Source organism: Nannospalax galili, unplaced genomic scaffold (assembly GCF_000622305.1).
Source record: "Nannospalax galili isolate Female #2095 unplaced genomic scaffold, S.galili_v1.0 scaffold1579, whole genome shotgun sequence".
In the NCBI taxonomy this organism is placed as follows: Eukaryota; Metazoa; Chordata; class Mammalia; order Rodentia; family Spalacidae; genus Nannospalax; species Nannospalax galili.
Window position 1 is genome coordinate 426,434 of NW_008342632.1, and position 16,497 is coordinate 442,930.

Here is a 16,497-nt window from a genome sequence, read left to right on the forward strand (position 1 = left end):
AGATCCCCTTTCCTGGTACACAGAAAGGTTCTGAAATGGATCATATGTGTATCTGTGTTGTTGTGGCTTCCAGTGAAACTGAGGGTGCAGTCATCCCCCCCCCGAAAGTCTTTAAGAAAGTAGGAAAAAAAAAAACAGTGAATCCTTAAGCTTAATAGCAGAGTTAATTGTGAGTTGCCAAAACAGACAGGTAATAGGAGAGATGGTTCATGAACCACCTGCTTTAAAGGGCGCCCACATTTTCAAGTGTTGATGCCCCGTTTTTCCTTCCTCTTTCTACTCACAGCTTAGAAGTTATGTCATGCTTTTCTGAAAGCCGTTCCTTTGTAAACTCCCCATTAAGCAGCATTCAAAAATGCATGCTGAAAGTGTCAGTTATTAGCCTCAGTGAACGTCAAGCCCTCTCCCTCCCTGTTAATGTGCGCAGTTACTCTGCTCTTGACCTATTAAAACTTTGTTTGCTATTATGCTCACTGGCAAGCTAGTCATGTGGAAAGGTTTGAGGAAATGAGCCGGTGTATTCCCCAGGTGATGCAAACACTTATCCAGCCGATCCCTGCCATGTTATGTAAACTATACCAGGTAGCATTCATTTTAAACAAAAAGATAAACAGATCTAATATGCTTCAGGGCATCATGCTTTATGCATGAACTGCTTCTCATTTTTATACTTGAAAATTTATTTTATCCAGTCCATTGTAATGTAGTGGAGAAGTAAAATGCCTTTACCACCATGACAAAACCTCCCAGCCAGCTTCCAAGTGTCAAAAGTGATCTACTCCACAAGTTCCATGTTAAGTTTTCAAATTCACACGTAAAACGATTACAATGTGTGTGTGTGTGTGTGTGTGTGTGTGTGTGTGTGTGTGTGGTGTTCCCAGGGATCAAACCCAGGTCTTGTGAGTGTGAAGCCTTCTACCAACTCTGCTACATCCCTAGGCCTTACAATTGTCCTTAACTAAAATTCTATTTATAGTTGTAAGAACTTAAATGAAGTCACCTGCAGAGATAAGAATTACATGTACACATACTACAAGTTGTATGCAGATGTGCTTTTATAACTTTTGCTAGTCATCCAATTTGTCTCTTCTGTCAATTTGTGATAGGCCTTCATCTTTTTGTCCCTAAAAACTTCCTGGATTTCATCGAACATTTATGAGCATGGCAGTGGGTCATAAGATGGGGTTTTACTTGGTGGTTTTCTATAGAGGTTTCTTTTATCCTTATGTAATCCTTTGAAGTGGGTCTTCTTACATCAATTTTATAGACAAAGATATTGAAGCTTAGTCAGTAAAATAACTTGTCCAAAGTTACCTGCTGTGAGAGGAGACTCACAGTGATGGGTGTCTAACTTTAGAATCCCTGGCCTTAGTGCAGACTGATAGAGGAGAGCACAGGCTTTTGGTTACTGGATTCAAATCCTGACCCTGTTGCTTACTACTGTGTGATCTTGAGACAAGTCAATCTTTCTGAGATTCTTTTTAGTCACCTGTAAAATGGGGTTAATGATGGCCCCTACCTCATAAGGCGTGTTAAGATTTAATAAACTAAAACATGACAGTGCCTGGCACACAAGTTCTCACTATTTGCTGCTGTTGTTACTGCTGTTAAGCTTATTATTATGTATGACTGTCATTTGTTTGTGGTAGTTGTGGATTTTTAACCATTATAATTTCTCAGCAGGACTCTGATCCTGAAAGAATTAAGGCTAGACGAATTTTTTTTCTTGTCTTTTTTGACAGGGTCTCCTTGTAGCCCCAGCTATCCTGGAACTCACTATGTAGACCAGGCTGGCCTCGAACCCACAAAGATCTGCCTGCCTCTGCCTCCCAAGTGCTGGGATTAAAGGCTAGATAAATTTTTTAATGTCATAATATTGTTGATGAAAACATATCTCTTGGCAATAACTTTTGCAAAATTTAAATACTATAGCAATTTACCTAATCCCACTCCTTCCATCCTTTCTATTTCAACATCAAAAAAATGTGGACTCAGGATGGAGTTTATATTTCATTTCCTACTGTATTGAAGTGAAAATCCTGTCAGTCACAAAGTTGGCAATATATGAGATTATATACTGTCATATGTATCTTCCAGTTTAAATACAAATTGCTGGACTGACACTTTATACCTAGAATTATCAACCTAAAACCTAAATTCAAAGACGATAAGGTATGTCAAACCCCATTCAGGCTCCCTGGGTCCTGATTTGCAGGAGCAATTGGAGTAGCTATAGCTAGGCCCTGTGCAGAGAACTGGTTCTCCTCTTTGCAAGTGAGGGTTAGGAAAGATGTTTCCATCTCCTTAGCTCCTTGCCCTCACCCCCCACACACACCTAGAGCTAGGCAATGGCCAGTTGCTTCTAAAAAGGCAGGAATTGCTGTGGCCCATGGGCCGATCCACTGACCATTAGTTTCTTCTGTGGTTCCGCGGTTATATGTAGGATGGTTACGTTGACACAGTTATACGTAGGATGGTTATGTTGACACGGTTATATGTAGGATGGTTATGTTGACACGGTTATATGTAGGATGGTTATGTTGACCAGGAGAACTAGGCAGATCTCTGGATTTGGAGTCAATTTGCTTTCCTTACATGGACTCAAGTTCTGTTTTTTGGTTTCCTTATTTGATAAGTAAGAGCTATTAACCTCACAAAGTATCGCTCTTTGTGGTGTATTTATAGAATAATTTGTTAGGATTATTTGCATCTGCACCGAAATTGGTTTTGAGTTCTTTCCAACTGGACAGATCCAGCTCAAGCTCTGAAAATGAGAGAAATGATGGGTGTATGTTCCAAATGCACTAGAAAAGCACTCTCCCCCGATTGCATTCTTGGCTGAATTCCCTCTTCATCTAGCCAAGATAATTCTGTCCAAGTAACAGCGATAACGGTTCAGACTGGGTGGGAGCTAGATGGTCGAAAATTCAAGGGTATGAAACTGTACGGGCCGCTTGCCTGTAGGGGGAGCCACTTCTGAAAACACCTACAATACCCATCTTGAGAATCTTTTCCATCTCCTCTGGACCGCTAGCAGGTTGGGCATTCTGCTTCCTTCCGACTAGGGCACGTTCATTCGGTCTTCTTCCTACACACAGGCGTCCATGTGCTTCTCCGGCTGGGTGGGAAGATCCTTTGGGGCAAATTCCACTTCTCATTCATCCTCATGTCCTTCAAAGCATCTGGTAGAGATCTTTGCTCACAAAAATTGGGTTGAACACACAAATAAGCACAAATTGGACCTCACGGGTAGAGACTGACTCAGTTTGAGTGGGCGGGTGACCACATGAATGGGGACCAAGCCTTTAAGAAGCTCCCCACACCTCCATCTTTGTAGAAATCGGTAAGACCCAGGGTGGCTGGAGTGGACCAGCCCTCAACACCAGGTAACTTCTTATGACATTGCCCCGTGCTCTAAGAAAAACAAGGGAATGGCACTAACAACAGGCTGAAGGTTTGAAATCTGATGGAGGAGACTACTGAAGGAATAATCTTTACTCTCTTGGAGTCAAGATCCACTCAGAATTTGTGCCAACCCCATTCCTAAGAACAAGCACGGAAGTCCGCATGCAATTTTCACAAGGGGAACTTGACATGGGAAATTCAAACAAACCCAAAGTAGACAGTGTGAGCTTTAATGAGGACAGACTTCGAAGTTCAGATTGAAATCACGAGATCAATGCTCATGCAAAAAGTATCAATTTCTCTTTGCAGTTTTCTGATTTATAAAAGAAAAATATTAAAGGCACTCTTGAATTCACAGGACTGTTTCTGAGCTCAGATAATGGAACATGATGATGTAGGCCGGTAAGCTGTGCAGTGCCATGTTCATAAAGGTCATCGCAGGGGCTCTGCTTCCTCCCCCAGTGACAGGTGGGCACCGGAACCTCCTGCCCGATACTCCAGTCCTCTGGATTCTTTGTTCCGCAGACACCTTTGTACTCCCTGTTCACATGGATGCCTGTCTCCCTCTCCAGGAGGTCCATTCATGTGACTGTATTTGTTTTTGCATCTTTCCTTCCTCCAATCCAAGGTACTGTCACGTAACTGACAACTAGATAATGTGTAGACATATACTTGTGACAGTAGTTAAGCTGTCCACATGTTCTTTAAATAAGTAGGGGCATGAACTGCAGTGTGGTTCAAATGTATAAGCTGCTTGACCAGATGGACCCATTTCAATAACTGCGATTCAAAAGCACATGAGCTGTCTATGTCCTGGGCACAAACACCATCCAGAGATGGTGCTTTATTAAGTAGCTCGGAGTCTCCTGGCTACCGGAGACGCATTCAGCCCTCATCTCCATTTGTGAGAAGCTAAAAATCAAAGAACTAATAAAATCCAATCACCCAGAACTTCTTCCTGTAGACAGGCTGAATTACAACTTTTTAATTTAGGCAGGTAAAGAATTATTACAGTAGGACTCTAGGGCAGGAATGTGTTAATAAAATCATCCTCTCTGCCTTTTCATTTAAAACAATCCCTTGAGCTGATTAAATGAAATATCACTTGTTTAATAACTGACAGAACATTATTTTTAAGCACAAATGTTTTGCATATCTTCACTTCCCGAGCTTGATTCCGGGCACAGGTGGGCGGAGGCGCTGACATCACAGAGGAGTCGAGCTCTGCACTCTGATGCGGTTTGCCCTGTCACCGTGGCATCTATAATTTAGTGTGAAGCAGGAAGGTAGACAGAGCATTCCCATTAGAAGCCATTCTGAACAGGGGTATAAAACACAGTCGCAATAACACTTGTCAGAAAGGTGACTCCAGTCAGAACTCATATCCCCGAGTTTCAAGATAAATGCTGACATGGCAGCCATCCTACAAAGACTATTATTGCTTTAAAAAAAAACAAGGCAACCCCCCAAACAAAGCAAACCCACGAACCTTCCCCAGAGTGAGCAAGTTAGTGTGAAGTTTGCATCTGGGGTGGCATAAACTTTCTGTGATTTACAGCGGCCATATCTCTTTCTCCACTTGGAGAAGGTATTTTATGGTGCCACAGAGGAAGGATCCAATAGCATTTTGGGTTTAATGATGTTAAGCTCTTTGGAATTCTTTCCCCCGTTATTTGGAATATATGAGCTATGCCCCTAAAACAGGTCATTAGCTGGGCCGTGGAGGGTTCATCGCCTTACCCACAGGACTGCTCGGCTGGGGCTCTCATTCTCCCTGTCTTCTACGTTTAGAAAAATCTCTCTGAGTTGGTGGTAGGCTGTGATTTAATAACCCTGTTCTGCTGACTTCATAAGCTGTTGAAACCACAGAGAAAAATCCCAAATCTGAATTACAACTCTAATTACTCTGGCTGAGGAGAAGCATTTCAGCATGGAATGTTCTAGGCACGCCTGTTTCGTTTTGCAGAGGGCACTGTTTGCTGCCAGGGGGCACAGGGCTGTGCTGGATTTGCTCTCCTCCTTTTCCGTGAATTCAGCTGCGTTCCTGGCACCCATTCTGTCTGCAAGGCTAACTGCTTGGTGATTCTGTGCAAATCATTTGTTTCTGAGTCCTTGTATTTCAATGAGGGAAAAACAGACATACTGTAAATGTAAACTTAGAATTTAGTAGGGATGTTTTCATTACAAAAGGATGCGGTTAAACAGTGTGATATGAGAGAATACTTTAACAAATTATTTCCCTCTAAAATTTGATTGCTCAATTTTAACTGATGGTTACTTTTAATATATATTATCGATTATTACAGCTTTTAAATGTTTAATATTTCTAACAAATAAAATGTTCAGAAAAATTAACATATGTGTGTAGATCAAAAAATTTTCAAATACCACAGTGGGTGTAGAGAAAACAAGCTTTCCTTCTAAATATAACTCCAAGTTTTCTAGGGTCCCCTAGAGGCGAGCTCTGCCCAGTGTCTCTGGATTCCTGCAGAGAAACACATCATGCATAAACCCTTCTTTAGTCAATAGCTCAGAAAATGTTCCATATTTGGTCACACATATTTGGTATCTTCCCCATTCTTTTTAATGACAGCATAGTACATCAGGTCCAAGCATGGTTCATTTATCTAGGCAGGTCCTCACTGTTGACTGATCATAGGTCAATTCTCCTCATTTTTGCAATAGCAAACAAGTTACAACGGATATTTTTATGTTTTTTTCTACAAAGGATCATTTCAAATTGAAGTTCGACTGATTAAGTTTCTCTGGGGAACCTGTCTGAGGAGGGGAAATCTGCCGGGAAGAGTTGCCAACTCGGAATGCTTGGAAAAACAAAGTGGACATGGACGCTTAACCTAAGGAAAGAATGCTTTGAGTTCTAAAAACGTGCTTTACCTTTTTAGGGGACACAATTATGTCACAATGTAAGCCAGTCCTCCAAGAATACCTTCAAGCAGGAAGCAGCTTGAACAAGATGTGTCTATTGAAGGAAGGCAAGTTGTGATAAAAGACCAAGGTTATGCTTCCCTTTAAAAGATCACACAAATCACCCAGTTTCATGGCCCAAAGCCACAGATTTCTTACTCATAGGATTTAAAAAAATCCTTTTATGTTCCAATTTCCAAAGCAAAATGAGAAATGAAAACATTCATATATTTACCATATTCTGGAAATTCCAGAGGCCCCCTTGCTATGTCTCTGGGCACCTTTCTAGCCTTGGATGGCAACTTGACTGATGCTACTTACTACCAGTGCCTCACTAGAATGCCAGCTCTTCCAGGGCAGGCTCCCTCTGAACTCCTTACTGGGACTTTCCTGGCTGTATGTGGAGCTTTGTACACTGTGGAGTACTCAGGTCTTGGTCACTTAAGGTACAGAGGAAGGGTTTCTTCTTAAACAGGAAGGACAGAGAGTCCTCCAGGAACAGGCATTTCTTCTAGTCACTTATCATAACTGTACCCATTTAAAAGAAAGACATACTGGGAAACAATAAGCCTGCCCACCTAGCCTGCCCATGTGAAGGGTACAGGTTCTTTAATAAGCTTAACCATGTCTCATTTACTTGTTCTTAAGTCAAAAGTTGAGAAGCTGCATTGTCTCTCATTTAAGTCTTATAATGGATATATTAATGGTAATATATCCACATAGTAATCTCTATATTTTACTGGGGTAGGGAAGAAACCTTTTAAATTTTATTCTTTAAGAATTTCATACATGTACATAGTATGTATTTTGATCATATCCTTGCTTCTATGCTTCCAGACCTCCCCCAGCCTCCCCTGGCTTCATGTCCTTTTATTTTATTTTTAAAACAATCCATTGAGTCTAATTATTGCTTCCTGTATGAGCTAGACTATGGGGCTGTCCACTGGGGCATGGCTGATCTACCAGGGACCACACACCTGAAGAAGGCTGACCCTCCCTCTCCCAGCAGCCATCACTGCCAATAGCTTCTCAGAAGGAGTGGGACCTCTTGAGTCCCTCCCCAACCCATGCTGGAATGCTGACTGGTTTCATCTTGTCCAGGTCTTATGCAAAAACCTACTGTTTCTGATGCTTAGGGATACCCTGGAGCTTTGGTAAGTTAGCAGCAGTAAATTGCATCACTGAAGCACACTTCTGCACAATTATTCCAAGCCTCAGTTAGCGTACTGTACTATTACCATGTGACAAGACTGATTAACGATCTTGACTGGATTATTTGTGGAGAGTGAGGTAGTTTCTTATTTAAGTAGGATATTACAAAGACTGAAACTTTATTTGTATTGGTACCATAAGCATATTGCCTCCCATTTCCCCAACCCTCATAATTAACTTACATGTCAAAAAATGAAGGCATGCTTTTCTGATCTGGAAAACAAGGGTTTCAAAGCTTGTTCTTTTTATGTGATGATCACCCTGGTTAAGAACAGAAGTTCAGCTGCCTTCCCCAGATGGCCTGACCTGTCCTGTAGATTCTGGCTACGAGAATCCTAGCTGCCAGGGGCAAATTTAGCCTGGATTTGGACAGAACTGCTATATGGCAGATATGGGACTCAGGTTTAGCTAGATGACAAATACATCTTCAAAAGGCTTGGGTAGCATCCTTAGGTGTCCAGATGTTCAGATGCGGGGACAAGAATCTCCCTTTGAATAAAGGTCTCCTGCATTCTAAAGTTGGAGAACTTTGGACCCTAATAGGCATTAGAATGATTTCTGAATTCAGAAACTTGAAATAGAAGAAAGACATGGCTTTCTAAAGCCCAGGAAAGACCTACTTGCGATTGTATCATTAAAAAAGAAACATGGCTGTAAGCTCGTATGTGGGCGAGAAAATGGTCCCCGGGAGAGAAGCCTGGTGTTTCAAGTTGATTTGGGTAACTCAGAAGTAAGTATTGCTTTTGTGGCACATGGTCAGGATATTCTAGATGCAAAGGTAAGTCCTCAACTTCTCTTCCCTGAACAAATCATCACTAAGTCATATACATTATATATGAAACAAAAGTAATAAGCAAAACAGACTGAATTTTCTTGCTAGCAACCAGGAGTTTGGGTTTACAGCAAATGCACTTTTCCTTCACTGGCAGGAAACTAAATTACATACAGATTAAGTTAGGTGGAAGAATGAATTTCATCAGAACTCTGTTGGATAATCTAACTTGGATGTTGAAGTCAACAGCAGCTGCTGTGGACATGGTATTAGAGTATAAAAATCCAACCACAACTGTTCACTTACAAAAGCACACAAATCAAAAGATAACCCCCAAAGAACTGTGCTGTACTGCTTCCCAAATATGCTATTCTTTTAAGCTGTTTAAAGAAAACTATTTATTTATTTCGTTTATTTTTTGGAGACTGAGTCTTGTAGCCCAGGCTGGCCTAGAACTAACTCATAGAGATCCACCTGCCTCTGACTCTGGAGTGCTGGCATTAAAGGAATGTGCCACAACACCCAGCATTATATGCTTTTGATGGTCCTAGTACTGTGTCTGAACACTGGTTTTTGTTCTGTGGACGGGGAAGCTTGCTGATAGATTATATATACATGCTTAACACAAGCCAGTCAATAGAGACAGAAACAAGAATGGAATGCGGGCTTTTTTCCCCTCCTATGCTAGTGTTCGAATGAAGCCTTGTGGGAGTTATAAGTGCCCACTGGGGGAAGATGGGAGCTCATCCTTACTCCTAGCAAGTAGACATGACTTGGGGTAGAGTTTCAAAACTGCTGTCAGGATACATGATTCACATTTCCTAAACAAAAAGAAGAAAAGAAAACAACATTTTTTGGGGGGGCATATAGTTCATTTCTCAGCAATATGGCAGCTGCCCCTTTGACAGGATCAGAGCAGCCCACATGAAGCCACACTAGATTTGCACAGGAAAGACCAAAGCTCTGTGGTCCGGGTACCGGCAGTAATGATCAGTTTGAGTTTTAGGTGTTTTGGAAACTATAAAAAGGGATTGTTGTGGCAATCAATTGCTTTTATTTTCTCTTTCTTTTGTCTTTGTCGCTTATGTAGAAGTAGAAAACAAATTATCGCTCCCTAAAGCCCTCACAAACCAGAACAATTTCGTTTCAATAGACTTGGCGATACTGTTTAAACCTTGAAAGTTAATAAACATGGATTTGTAGAATTAAAAATATTGAACTACTGGAGTGCTACCAACTCACAAAATTAAAGTTTTATAACCCAAAGTCAGAGACTGTATTCTACAGTTTAAATATTTCATACCTGACATTTTCCAACTTGACAACGTGAAGTCTGATTTTTGATTTTTCAATCCAATATAAGTTTGGGAGTTTAATTCAAAATCGAGATAAAACCATTTCTGAGACTGTTTCCTCTTGCTGCTGTTCCCTTCATATGAAGCAGAATATTTTCTTTCACTTTGGGAAACAAACTTTTCTAGCTAGTCCTATTTTAGTTGTATTGGACAATGTTCTAATTAGGAACTGAACATTGGATGTTTATTTCTAAAAGTGAACAACCTCAAAAATCTGGGTCTCTAAAATGGTTAGGTTGTGATCTTATTTACCTAAAAATTATATCCCAAGAAAATGCTTCACAAAAGACAATGTATTGTGAACTAGTACAGAAGATCCCCAGGGGTGCCATCTGCCAGCAGAGATGGGTGTCACCAAGGAGGACACACGGTTCTCTTGCGTGGGGCAGAGAGTGATTTCTGTGCTGTGGAGGAGTTAGAAGGCCACAATGAGGCGATGTGGGGTAGTGTGCCACGCTCTACAGCCAAATAATACTCTCCTTTAGAATCTATTAATGGCATAATGCACATTCCAAAGAGGCTTTGACCAAAAAAGCAGACCCAGAAATCAATGTTCTGGAAATGCCATCAAGGCTGACACGGAAAGGCACTGTAACACTTAGAGGGATCTTTCACTGAAGTGGTCTTGGTGTTTGAGAGTGTCTGATGGAAGTATGTGTTTGTGTTGTCAGGAAAGTGGATAAATCGATGCAGCTTAAGGTTCACGTTGGGTATGTGGACAGAAACCAGATCCCCAGGTAAACACAGCAGTGCCATTCTGCGAGGGCTTTAGACCTGACCAGTGAGCACTCCTGTTCTTAGCTGTCATGGCATGAAGAGCACGTCCTCGTCTTAGGACACTGGGAAGTACATCACAGCAGCTCTTTATCATCTTATCAGCTGTTCCCACTTCACTTCTTGCCTAGAATTCAAATGTGAGGATTTCTTTTGATTGGTAAGTCATACCAAGAGAGGAAATGCTAAACTCAAGTTTCCTCCCACGTTCCTTTAGCTCACCTGAAAGCTTTTGGGGGCTTTTTTTGGTTGTAGCCTAATTAAGATGGACACAACACTAAATTCCAGTCAGCAAGGATCTCTGTGAATGCATTTTGTTGTCAAGCATACTTTCTGGATAGATGGAAAGCCTAGCACATACCATTTTTTAGATAATGCTTTAATATCCTGCGCTGAACAAAACTTTCTTTTAATCAAGTTGCAGAGGTAGCACAGAACCCCACAAGGGGCGAGGGGGTTGCAGATGGCTGCATCCCTCTAAATGTTCAAGCTTGACTGACCCATTTCATCAGCACTGTCAGAGCCTTGCACTGATACATGTTGACAACATTTAATCTTAAAAAATTGAAAGAAATGAATTAATATGCAAATTTCATCAGCTTTGTAATAAAAATGTCCTTGAAAAAAAACAGTGAACATGACCCCTGAGGAATTGTGTGAATTATCCCAGCTCAATTCTTTAAGTTAGTCAGAGGTACGCAGGTCCGCAAGGAAATCAGTGCAGATTTGACTTGGAAATAATTATGATGAAGAACAAAACACAAGCAGGTTGAATAAATGTAACAACTTGGGAAAAAGTCTTAGTCCTGTTTGTTATTCACTTTGAATTAACAGGATTAGGTTTGGTTTTTGAAAATAAAGGAATACCACCATGTAATTTTAACACCTAAGTAATGTGGAAACAGTATTTTTTAACTATCAATTTTAGTGCATATTAAATCACATCAGATGAAGTCAGGTTTTTTTTGATGTAACAGACTACAGTGGTTTGGTGCAAAAGAGATGATTCTAAACACTTATATTTAGACTATGGGTAATAGGGATTTCTCAATTGGACATTTTGATAGACATGTCCAGTCAACTCACTTCTAGAACAGATAATGTTGGAGGAGTTTTACTGCTTTTGAAGTGAGTGGTTATTTCACTGAATTCTGCAAATCGACGGGATCATATAAAGAAGTCTCCAGAGGCGGCATGCAGAAGCTCAGTCCCCAACCACAAGCTCAGTCCTGGAGGTAGGCAGGCCGCTGCAGGCGGAGGCCTTTGAGTCCCCATCCAAACAGAGAGGAAAAAAAAACAAGAGCCTGTCATCACAGATGAAATTTTCTACGTAAAATTAAAAATTTCTTCCAAACAGAAGGGTCCCCAGAAGGGATGGTCGGTAACAGAGAGCATCAACCATTAAGCAAAACAGAAAAATCGAAACAGTACTATCAAGAGCAGCTTTCTAGAGGTCAAAATCAATGAATAAAGGTTTGAAGAAGAAGGCCATTTCTCTTCCCCAAGTAAATTTCATTCATTCATTTAAAGAGATACGTGAATGTGAGGGGAACACGGGCATCCTGCTCCAACCCGTCTCACCTTTGTGCCCCACACGGGGTCTGTTTACTTTCTTACCTCCACTCACAATGACGCACCCACGCTCTGGGTTCCACCAGGAATTCACTTTGCTGCATATTCAGTGGTTATTTTAGGGTTCTATGGCTTGGTTACATGAAATCTAACACAATAATACAAAACACTTTTTCTTCTTTCTTGGTCAAGGTATCGTGACACTTAATGCTTGTTAAAAAAGAAAATAAAAACCACACTCTTAAAACTGAAGTCTCACATTAAGATAATGTTGGTATGTTAGCAACCGAAAAAAAACTCCACATGATGTTTTAGGGGTTCAGAAATCCTACAAATTTTCTGATTTTATATGTCCTTAGACTGAGACAAGCAATACTGACTTTGCCCAACCAAATTAATCTCTTCCGTAAGCTTCTGTGGTTCCCTACAAAAGGCTTTTAAGTTTCTCCTTTCTTTCTTAATCGACCATCAGTAAAATCCTACTTTTACGGTGCCCTTTGCACCTGCTTGCATAAAATGAATAACCCAGCAGTTTAATTATGTACCATTCTATCATTTGGGAAGTGATATAAAGTTGCAGACAGAAAAAAGAATAAAAACCTCTTTTGGTATCCAAAATTAATATATGTCAAGCTCAGGGTAAATCTTAATCCTTTCGAAACATTTTTCTAAAATAGATGTTCTTTTATCCCCTGGCATATCAAGACCCGTTGGAGGGAGGGAGGGGAGAAAGGCCTTTGGTTCACACGCCGCAGAACAGCGACTCTTTTCTACCTCACTTCAGGCTGTTCTTGAAAGATCTGAACAGTTGTATAATAATGAAAAATGGGCAATACTTGTGGGGCATCGCCTGCGCTCACACACCTCCGCCCACGCATTCATCATTCCGCAGGTATTGTCAGTGAAAGTTTAATTGCATAAACACTCTGTAACTGTCCTGTCATATTTCTTGTCAGTCTGGATTCCCTCTCTGGGCTTACTATCTCACAAAACTATAATTGAATTGCTACCAAATCACAAGAGGTCCCCCCCCCAAATAAAATCTTTATGAATAGAATTTGTTCCCTATCAGCAGATTTGACAGATTATGGCAGAGGAAGGGGCTTGGTGATAATTTTTGAGTTTATTCTCAATGTAGCTATTTGCCGAATGCTCTTATCTATTGAAAAAAAAATTAAAACCTCAACTGGAGATGGGGGAGGGGAGCATCCTACAGTCCTGTGGGGCTCTGTGGTAAATAATTTTGTAGGACCCAGGAAGCCAGTGGGGGGAAAACCCAGGAAGATGATGTTTGCTGTACCGTGAAAGGGTACCATTGCCACATGAAAGACATAAGAATCAATCTGGAATTAAACTGGGTACCTGTCAGAGCTGAGATTTCCCCAAACTAGGAATTCTTAGTCATGAGGTATTAAGTACCCGATCTAGTCAAGGGTTTTTCTGTTAGACTTTTGCTTTGTTTTTTCTTGCACCAGACTTTCAGAAGTCATTACTCATGTATGAGCTCTGAGCAGCCAGATTCTTTGACAGATTTTTAGGACCATGAACAAATGGAAATTAATCAAAGGCATGACATGCAATTTACTAAATATGTGATCATGAAATTTTAATGTCTTTGCAGCATTGTCAAATTATTAATATTTTCTCAAGACAAACTCCAACTGTGTCTGGTGTGGAACGAGGTGGTCCTTTGTCCACTGTTTTATCTTACACTCCTCTAAACTACACTCCCTCCACCCCCTAATTCCACAATAGAAACTCTCAGCAAAGGTCTAAACCCGTTCTATTTTATGATTCTGTCGGTGGTGTGGGCATGAAATATGGCTGCTGTGACGAACTCTTAGATGGGACTGGGCTTCGCTCAGATTGACAACTGTCTGGTTGTTTATGTTTTTAAATGTGCTTATCAAAACCATGTAGGATTGATGGGTGTTTTCAGATGAAGTTATGTTTTTGCAACAGACTTAATTTAGGACTAAGGTTAAGGCTTAGGATAAATGGGTGCATTAGATGATTAAAGAACATTTGTCTTGTGGGACATTGAAGTCATTTATTTATGACACTTAAAAACAAGCTAGGAGAGAAGGCACCAGGGGTTTAACAAATCAGCTTTATACAAATGTTAAACCAAAACTAATGGCTTTTTTTCTAATGGAACTTCAAAATGTGCCAGTTTACTAAATATCCACAGGCAGAATCAAATGTGCAGTGAAGTAAATATAATGGGGAAATATTGGAATTTATGGCAGTATTTCGTGTATACCCATGTACATTTGTGTGTGTACACCCATGTCTCCCTTTTTCCAAAAGTTCTTTCTGAAATTGAAATTGCTCCTTTGTTTGGGGAATGAGGTTTTCTGTTTCTCTTTGATATGCTTTAAAAATTTTTAAATAGAAGATTTCCTCATGGTACAGGAATTTGGACTATTGTACTGCACTGGACTCGATATGATAAAATACCTTGTCAGGGGCAGCTGGATGGCTCAGGGGATTGGTAATGGGATATATAGAGCCTTTCACCCATAGGTCATTGGCTTGAATTTTGTCCAGGTTGGCAGTGACTAGAAGTCATTAACATCTCATGACTACCTGGTGGCCCTATGTGAAATGAGTTTCCTAATTTATTTATTTAAGTCCAGATATGGTACCTATGGTTAGGGCATCTGAGCATCTCTCTTGCTTTTACAGAAGCATTCTACCAGATCAACATTCATTTCAGCTCTCAAGGTTAGTGATGAACTGAGGTCCTCCCACACAAAATAAATTGATTTATTTAAAGTTCAAACCAATCCCGAGTCTCCTATCCCATTCTCTAGCACAGACCAGGAGGTTGCATGAAATCTGATTTGACGGTGGAAGGAGCCTTAAGTCGTGGGGACCTAACATCTGATTCTGGGTCACTTAGTCTTTTGTGAAGCATAATCCATGTGCTGGCTATGGCTCCACAACAACGGCCAAGCCAGATAGAAAGGGGAAATACCAGTCATGCCATATTTTCTAGGTGCCAGCCACATCACTGGGTCATATGCAGAACACATTTTAATAGGCCAGGCTGAACGCTGCAAAGCTAAGGAGATATCCAGGGGTATTCCAAGGTAGAACTGCACAGCCTTAGATGAAGGGCATAAGCAAGAATAGCTTGGTGTGCAGAATCCAGAGTAGTGGGATGGTTCTCTAAGACTAAGAATTCTGCATCTCAGTTATGCTTTAAGAAAATAGAGTATAAATATGTGAATTTACAAAACTATTTCCAAAAGAGTATTTCCCCAAGATGAAGTCTTTACAAAAGAGATCCACTCTGTGTGTGTGTGTGTGTAGCACCTCTTAGGTATTGTGTGTCTATGTAGACTCTGAATTCCTTAAATCAGGCACCTAGAACATGGTGTCAATAACACCCCAATTCAAGCCTTCCATGAACAAATTCCAACTCCCTGTCCTTTAACCCCTAACCAATCTTTCCCCAAGGAAAAATCTTGATAATAGAATACCTAGTTCAACAGAATTAATGATAGTATTCATTGTAAACTATGTATCATACTAAGGATTTTGCCTGATTAACTCATAATATCCTTACAGATGATAATATGTTAACTCATTTGAGATAAAAAAAAATCGATGGGAAATTAATTCTACTCCCTTATCCAATCTAGAATAGAGGGTTCAGATTTTCTAATGGAGAAACTAAGGCACATATGAGTTAATTAACTTGCTCAAGGCCACACATATAAAAAATGATAGAGACAAGGTTTGGAAAGAGCAACACAGAGTGACTGGCTCCAGGGCCCGTGCACTTGCATATCTGTGACTGATACAGTAACAGTGTGGCGAGTGTGTCCTGAAATTTGGGCTAGGAATGTCATCTTTATATGTTGTTCACTCTTAGTTGCTAGGGTAACCTGCAAGTTACCAGAATGAGGGTTAGAAAAAAAGGTCCATAATATACAAAGTGTAGTCTGGTTAAATTGGTACAGATAAGACAGAAAATCGTAGCCACTGATTTTTACTGCTACATTGCTCTGGGCAGCCATGGTCTTCTTTACACCAAAATCTATTGGTATGTCACTATGGAGGGAACCAGACTTTCATGCTCTGTGAAATGAAGACTAGTGTCAGGGTGCAAGAAGTTGCTGAGTGCCTGCAGATCCAAGTCCAGCAATGCAAAACAAAACATGGGACTTGGGGCCGATAGGTCCAGTTTCAAGAATTTCAGTGAAAGGCCCACTTCACATATAACTCATATCTGACATTATTACTGGGCCAAGAACCTGTGGCTAAATTGGTCACAGGCCATAGGAGAGAACCTACTGCTGTTATTCTCCCAGATGGACATACCATTAAACCAGCTCCTAATGACTTATCTCTATAGCCGTAGATCATGCATCTCTCATCCCTTATCAGAGAAGTTTCTTTTTGCAACAGGTAATGGTTGACATGGAGACTCATAACTGGTCAATGTGTAAGGAGAAAGAGACTGTGGAGTGC

At 40.6% G+C, this 16,497-nt stretch overlaps 1 protein-coding gene across 1 annotated transcript in view; it reads right to left on the reverse strand.

Annotated features, from left to right (window-relative positions):
* Positions 1-16,497, reverse strand: part of Npas3 (neuronal PAS domain protein 3) — a 655,449-nt gene that overhangs the window by 112,435 nt on the left and 526,517 nt on the right. The window lies entirely within an intron of this gene.